This window comes from Gigantopelta aegis, chromosome 10, assembly GCF_016097555.1.
Source record: "Gigantopelta aegis isolate Gae_Host chromosome 10, Gae_host_genome, whole genome shotgun sequence".
Lineage (NCBI taxonomy): Eukaryota > Metazoa > Mollusca > Gastropoda > Neomphalida > Peltospiridae > Gigantopelta > Gigantopelta aegis.
This window is the reverse complement of record NC_054708.1, coordinates 1,643,180-1,651,990: the sequence shown is the minus strand read 5'-3', so window position 1 is coordinate 1,651,990 and position 8,811 is coordinate 1,643,180.

The following is an 8,811-nucleotide window of genomic DNA, read 5'->3' as shown; positions in this document are numbered from 1 at the left end:
TTAATGTATATTTGAGCCAAGTAAACACCTTCTAATGTAGACATGACAATTAAATATGTATATCATGGATTAATCCATTATCTAAATGATCAGAGTACATTTCCAAATTAAAAGAAATTATTATTATTATTATTATTTAAAAATATATGTGAATAACCTTATGGTACATGTATGTTTACTGTCAGTGCTAGGGATAGTTCTAGGAAAATGAGACACTTAAGATTTGGTAGGGTGGATTTTACAGTACCCAACTACCGAGGGTACATTATCGTCCACCAAGGGTACTTTTCCCAAAAGATGTTATATTAATTTACATATTTGTTAACTAATGTATATTTCAGCTAAGTAAACACCTTATGTAGACACTATATGTGATAGATTAATCCATTATCAAAATGATCAGTGTAGATGTCTAAATTGTATGTAATGTTTTTATTTTGTAATCAAATATATGTGAATAACCAACCTTACAGTATGTTTACTATCTATGCTAGTAGTGGAGCAACTTAGCTGATCAATTGTGCACTTTTCTGTGAAAGCATGAACATTGGCAAATGGTTAGATTAACCCAATACAAGGATATTTAGTCCAGGGCCCACTGGAAATTGCACCCTGTATGGCTGCCATCTTGAAATCCAAGATGGCCACCATTGTGGACCTGTTTTGTTTAATATCTCCTTAACTAATACACATATCGAGAGAGTTGAAATGCCTATACCCACATGTTAGGAGACTAGGAATCCGTTGCTGGGACTCGAACCAGTGGCACTGATTCGCCCGCAAATTGCAAGACTAACCACGATACGCTCTGAGCTATCGAAGCTTCTATAAAAAGGAAGTTTCTTTAACTCAACCATATGTATGTATGTATGTATGTACATATGTATGTATGCAACGGGTGGAGTGCATGCATACATACATACATACATACATACATAGATACACACATATACATATATATATATATATATATATATATATATATATATATATGTGTGTGTGTGTGTGTGTGTATTTTTCATTCTTCTCTACACTATATGCCTACAGTTTATGAGAATAAAGGTCATTGTCTTTATGATAATCTCGAAGAATTACCACTTGGGTGTGCAAAATTTGACACATAGTTGTTATCTATGGATTCTGACACTGTTGGGGGTTCACATCGATAATCCACTGGGTGCCATCCTTGAGAAAACAAAGAAGAACAATTTTTATATCTACCCCATGGTTTTAGGAGCCAGGAAAGACACTGGTGCCATCATAATTGGTGTCATCATAATTCATGAGGGCGGGTAATGCGTTCACTTGATGCACGGTCGGTCTAGGATCGATCCCTGTCGGTGGACCCATTGGGCTATTTCTCATTCCAGCTAGTGCTCCACAACTGGTGTAACAAAGGCCATGGTATGTACTATTCTGTCTGTGGGATGGTGCACATAAAAGATCCCTTGCTGCTAATCGAAAAGAGTAGCCCATTAAGTGGCCACAGTGGGTTTCTTCTCTCAGTATCTGTGTGGTCCTTAACCATATGTCTGATGCCATATAAGCGTAAATAACATGTGTTGAGTGTGTCGTTAAATAAAACATTTCCTTCCTTCATAATTAAGATTTCATAAATGGGTCACCTGAATACAAGATGGTTGCCAATATGGTGGTTCAAATGGAGAAAATGGCAATAAATTGCTTATTGTTTGATACAGAAAAGTAACTCTTGCATTTAACCCATGGTTTTAGGGATCAATGAACACAATGAAAGTAGTTCTTCTATACCTGTTAATTTTAATTTATTCAAGATGGCCACCAATATAAGTAATGAACCGCGGAAGGTGGAACTGTTAAAAGTAACAGTCACACAAAAGACTTGTTGGTTTAAAAGGATGACCTACATGTAATAATGAAAAACCGGCCTCGGTGGCGTTGTGGTTAAGCCATCAGACTACAGGCTGGTAGGTACAGGGTTCGCAGCTCCAACCCAGAGCGAGTTCTTAAGGGCTCAATGGATAGGTGTAAGGCCACTATACCCTCTTCTCTCTCACTAAACAACTAACCCACTGTCCTAGACAGACGGCCCATATAGCTGAGGTGTGTGCCCAGGACAGCGTGCTTGAACCTTAATTGGATATAAGCACGAAAATAAGTTGAAATGAAATGAATAATGAAACACTATATTAAAGTGACCCTTTATTGGGTTATTTTTTTTCTCTCGGGTACTGTGTGTGTTGTTTAGTGAGCATGATAGTTTTGCCAGTTTGCAATGGAATTCAGTTTTACCTGGTCTGGTTTTTTATTTTTATTTTTACAATAATGGTATTTAACACTGGGAATAAATAGCAAGTACTAGGCCACCTAAAATAATGTTACACTGCAAATTAACAAAATTACATCATGCATACTACACCATGCACAACACTACCAAATATCTTACATTCTATTGGCCAAGAAAAGGTCACTGTAAAATAATGTTACAATGCATTTTACATCTGTCAATCCATTCAACTGATTGGGTTCTTTCTCGTTTCAACCAGTGCACCACAACTGGTCAAAGTCCATGGTATGTGCTTTCCTGTCTGTGGGAAAGTGCATATAAAATATCCCTTGCTGCATTAAGAAAAATGTAGCGGGTTTCCTTTGATGACTATATGAGTCAGAATTACCAAATGTTTGACATCCAGTAGCCTATGATTCATTAATCAGTGTGCTCTAGTGGTGTCGTTAAACAAAACAAACTTCTTCTTTATATCTGTCAAATTATTTTATTATTATTAATTGATTATCTTAAACCCACAAGTTTTTTCAATGACTGTGTTAATCATTTTACAAATATACAGTGGCACTTATTTTTAACAGTTCCATCTCCTTAGGTACATTGCCTGTATTGGTTGGCATCTTGAAATAATTAAAATTAACTTGTATAGAAGAATTGAACTACTTTCATCGTATTCCATGACCCCTAAAACTATGGGTTAGATGCAAGAATTACATTTTAGTACCGAATAATAAGGAAGTTATTGTAATTTTCTCAATTTGGACCACCATATTACATGGCCCATTTAGTTAAATCTGAATTTTGATAGCACCATTGCCCTCCTTGGCTCCTACAACCATAGGGTAAATGCAATAATTTTTGTTTATCTGTCAATTTATAAGCAAGCTATAGCCATTTCCCTGATTTGGCCACCATTTTGTCCACCATCTTGGATTTTTCTTCAAGGGTGCCCAGGTGGCACCCAGTAGATTATTGATGTGCACCAAATTGTGCAGACTTTGAACCCAAATTGGCATTTGGCTATTCACATTTTTATTTTATTTTTATTATAATAATAATTAAAAAAAAAAAAAAAAAAAATTGTTATAATATGGAAATCTACCCTGATCATTTAGATAATGGATTAATCCATCATATACTTATTTAGTTGTTAGTGTCTATATAAGAAGGTGTTTACTTAGCTGAAATATATATTAGCTAACAAACAAGTAAATTAATATATACCATATTTTGGGAAAAGTATCCTCGGTGGATGATCTTGTAACCCCGGTAGTTAGGTACTATAAAATCCACCCTATTGAAATCTTAAGTGTCTCATTTTCCTAGAACTATCCCTAGCACTGATAGTAAACATACAGTGAGATTATTCACACACATATATATATATTTTTAAATTAAATAAAAAAAAAAAAAAAAAAAAATAATTTAATTCTTATAATTTGGAAATCTAGCCGTATCATTTGGATATTGGATTAATCCACCATATACATATTTAATTATTAGTGTCTACATAAGAAGGTGTTTACTTAGATAAAATATACAATAACTAACGAAGAAAGGAAATATTTTATTTAACGATGCACTCAACACCTTTTATTTATGGTTATATGGCATCAGACATATGTGACCCACCCTGGCGAATTCAGTCACATGTCGCAAAAAATAAATTTGACTTTTATGCATATTCTTAACCGGTAGAGTCTCAGCTTCAATGGTTAAGGACCACACAGATATATAGAGAGAGGAAACCCACTGTTGCCACTTCATGGGCTACTCTTTTCAATTAGCAGCAAGGGATCTTTTATATGTACCATCCCACAGACAGGGTAGTACATACCACAACCTTTGATATGCCAGTCATGCTGGTACCAGAAATCAATAGCTAACAAATACATAAATTAATATACCATATTAAGGAAAAAGTAGGCCTACACTCAGTGGATGATATTGTACCCTATTGAAATCTTAAGTGTCTCAATTTCCTAAAACTATCCCTAGCACTGATAGTAAACATACAGTAAGGTTATTCACATATATTTAAAAAATAAATAATAATAATAATTTCTTATAATTTGGAAACCTACCCTCATCATTTAGATAATGGATTAATCCATCATATACATATTTAATTATTAGTGTTTATATAAGAAGGTGTTTACTTAGCTGAAATATATATTAGCTAACAAATAAGTAAACTGTGACGGAACATGCTCTTAATTTGTTTTCGCCTGTGGCGATGTTAATTGTTTTAGAGGGCCGTGTGCAGTCCCAATATGCACTTAGACTAGGTGGGCACTTTGTTACGTAATACCTCCGCGCGACGGTGGTCGAGCTGTTCTAATACACACCCAGACCAGGTGCGGAGGCCATGTGGCCAGTAGTTACATAATACCTCCGCTAGTTCGGTTACGATCGGGGTATTGCTGGCGAACTAGGCGACGACCAGTCTAGGCTTCTAAGAAAAAATACCGACTCTGGGAGTTGTGGGAAATTCACATGATAGGGGGAGGACCGCGATGTGCCCCCAGCCGATATTCGGATTTGTAATAAATAGCTAGGATTTAGATTTATCGGGGAGAAACATAGGAAGGCTGCAGGGGAAACGGACGTCGTCCACTGAACGAAATATATAAGTTCAGTCCGGACGTGGTAAATATATTTTTCTGCTCTGTTGTATAACCTTGATGTGATTGATGTGACTTTAAATATTTTAATACTGTAGTATACCAATATTATTTAGACAGTGTTTCCGGTAAACTGACGAAGTAAATTGTAGGCTTCACTGTTCTAAAATTATTAAGGCTTAACCAGTCATCCTAGAGGACCTAGGTAAACTGTAGGTTATTGTCTTTATTGTGATAGGTACCAGTATTAATTCTGTATTACAAGGTTACTGAATGAGTAGTTAAGGGTTAATTAAAAATTAACCAGTTAGGAATAGAGTTGTAATTCCTTTATTAATTAAGTTCCCCTGACAGTGTTTCTCAATTATCACACGTGTGTGTGTTGTATCATGGTGAAGTGATTAGAATATTGTGTAAACTAGACACCTAGTGATTAACTAAGTGATTAGTTCTGGGTTGTTATTATTATTGTTGTTGTTAACTATTAACTGCGGCAAATATATTTGTCAGCTTAAGGTTAATACAGATTCCAAAGTGTATTGTGTTTTGTTGTGTTTTCTAGTGAACTAACGTGCTATATTATACCTAGAGCCGAGCCACTCGGGTATAGACTGCCCGATACAGAGAGATCTAATAGATCTAATAGATAGTAGATACAGTTAGGAGAGATATTTGGATAATCATGTTTCATTCAGTTATGGGTATTATAGGATCCCCGTGACATAAACTAATATACCATATTTTGGGAAAAGTACCTTCAGTAGATGATCTTGTACCCTCGGTAGTTCGGTACCATAAAATCCACCCTATTGAAATCTTAAGTGTCTCATTTTCCTAGAACTATCCCTAGTACTGATAGTAAACATAAAGTATGTTTATTCACAAATATTAAAAAATAGTAATAATAAAAATAGAAAAAAATAACAACTTATTATAATTTGAAAATCTACCCTTATTAGTTAGATAATGGAAAGAAAGAAAGAAATGTTTTATTTAACGACGCACTCAACACATTTTATTTACGGTTATATGGCGTCAGACATATGGTTAAGGACCACACAGATTTTGAGAGGAAACCCGCTGTCGCCACTACATGGGCTACTCTTCCGATTAGCAGCAAGGGATCTTTTATTTGCGCTTCCCACAGGCAGGATAGCACAAACCATGGCCTTTGTTGAACCAGTTATGGATCACTGGTCGGTGCAAGTGGTTTACACCTACCCATTGAGCCTTGCGGAGCACTCACTCAGGGTTTGGAGTTGGTATCTGGATTACAAATCCCATGCCTCGACTGGGATCCGAACCCAGTACCTACCAGCCTGTAGACCGATGGCCTACCACGACGCCACCGAGGCCGGTTTAGATAATGGATATACATATTTAATTATTAGTGTCTACATAAAGTGTTTACTTATCTGAAATATACAATAGCTAACAAATACATAAATTAATATACCATATTAAGGAAAAAGAAAGAAAGAAAGAAATTTTTTATTTAACGACGCACTCAACACATTTTATTTACGGTTATATGGCATCAGACATATGGTTAAGGACCACACAGATTTTTAGAGGATCTTTTATTTGCGCTTCCCACAGGCAGGATAGGACAAACCATGGCCTTTGTTGAACCAGTTATGGATCACTGGTCGGTGCAAGTGGTTTACACCTACCCATTGAGCCTTGCGGAGCACTCACTCAGGGTTTGGAGTCGGTATCTGGATTAAAAATCCCATGCCTCGACTGGGATCCGAACCCAGTACCTACCAGCCTGTAGACCGATGGCCTACCACGACGCCACCGAGGCCGGTCTAAGGAAAAAGTACCCTCAGTGGATGATCTTGTACTGTTGGTGGTTAAGGTACTCTAAAATACAGCCTATTAAATTCTTAAGTGTCTCATTTTCCTACAACTATTCCTAGCATGGATAGGAAACATACAGTAAGGTTATTCACATACCCGGTATATTTTAACAAAAATAAATGAAGGAAGGAAATGTTTTATTTAACGATGCACTCAACACATTTTTATTTCTGGCTATATGGCGTCAGACAGGAAGGGATCTTTTATATGCACCATCCCACAGACAGGATAGTACATACCACGGCCTTTGTTACACCAGTTGTGGAGCACTGGCTAGAACGAGAAATAGCCCAATGGGTCTGACAGGGATTGATCCCAGACTTACCTCACATCAAGCGAATGCTTAATCTACTGGGCTATATCCCGCCCCACTTTTACAAAAATAGAAAATGAAAATTACAAATAACAAATTGTAAATATACCCTGATCATTTAGATAATGGATTAATCCATCATATTCATATTTAATTTTCAGTGTCTTCATAAGAAGGCATTTATTTAGCTGAAATTAACATTACATATAAAATGGAAAATCTACCCTGATAAAATTGCAAAATCTACCCCAGTATATATAGTACATGTGCAGCTTTGGTGCAATCTAAAGAAAGAAAGAAATGTTTTATTTAACGACGCACTCAACACATTTTATTTACGGTTATATGGCGTCAGACATATGGTTAAGGACCACACAGATTTTGAGAGGAAACCCGCTGTCGCCACAACATGGGCTACTCTTCCGATTGGCAGCAAGGGATCTTTTATTTGCGCTTCCCACAGGCAGGATAGCACAAACCATGGCCTTTGTTGAACCAGTTATGGATCACTGGTCGGTGCAAGTGGTTTACACCTACCCATTGAGCCTTACGGAGCACTCACTCAGGGTTTGGAGTCGGTATCTGGATTAAAAATCCCATGCCTCGACTGGGATCCGAACCCAGTACCTACCAGCCTGTAGACCGATGGCCTGCCACGACGCCACCGAGGCCGGTTCTGGTGCAATCTAAAGCCCTGACATTAGCCAAATATCATGTACCACATTGTTAGGTTAGTTGTTCGGTCAATTTAACCTCACCGTACCTGTAGGTGGTAGATTATGAATTAACGCACGATTATATATTCATTTTTACATATACTGTATATATATTCATGTTTACATATCTGATACAGACGTTAACCCCCCCCCCCCCCCCCCCCCCAAAAAAAAAAAAAAAAAAATACACCCACCCAAACTATGCGATATATTATATTATTCACGTATTATTAATATTGTGTCACGTTTACAAACGATTAACTTTACAGCGTTGTTTGTAGTCCGATACATCTGTCATAAACTCACTGTTACTCAGTTGCCGAGTTGACGGCAGGTGTATCGGACTACGTAGGTACGTCAAAACATCGGAAGTACAGATTAGAAGAAAAAAACACATTGAAAAACGCATTTGTATTACTTAATATTTTATTAAATGCTCGTTACAATAACACAGCTCTATATTTGACATAATTTACTAGGGAATTAGGCCTATTCGTTCATATTTATGTTTATTTCCCGCGGAAACATATCAGACTAGTTTATGACATGGGGCGTGGCTTACGACGAAAGGGCGTAGCTTAAAATCGCATTTCGCGGAAAAATGACTGCGTAAACATTAGCACACGATCGCAAACAATGGATATACAGACGTTGGACTTCTAAACTAGAACATGTATTTAAAGGGACATTCCTGACTTTAATGCAATTTTTAAGATGTTATCGACTAAAAGAGACTTTTTAGCGATTGTAATTACATATCAACTATATTTTTCTGCATAAAATATTAGTGGCTGTATATTAAACGTGTTTCTGATCGTTCTAATATTTGTACTAGGTTAAATTTCATTTTATTTCCTAAAATATTGTATTTTCGTACGTACGAAATTATTTGAAGATAAAATCCAGTTTGGGCTTCTTACAAACATTAAGACGACCAGAAACACATTGAATATACAGACACTGATATTCTAAACAAGAAAATATATTTAATATGTAAGTTTAATCGTAGAAATATTTTATTAGTCGGAA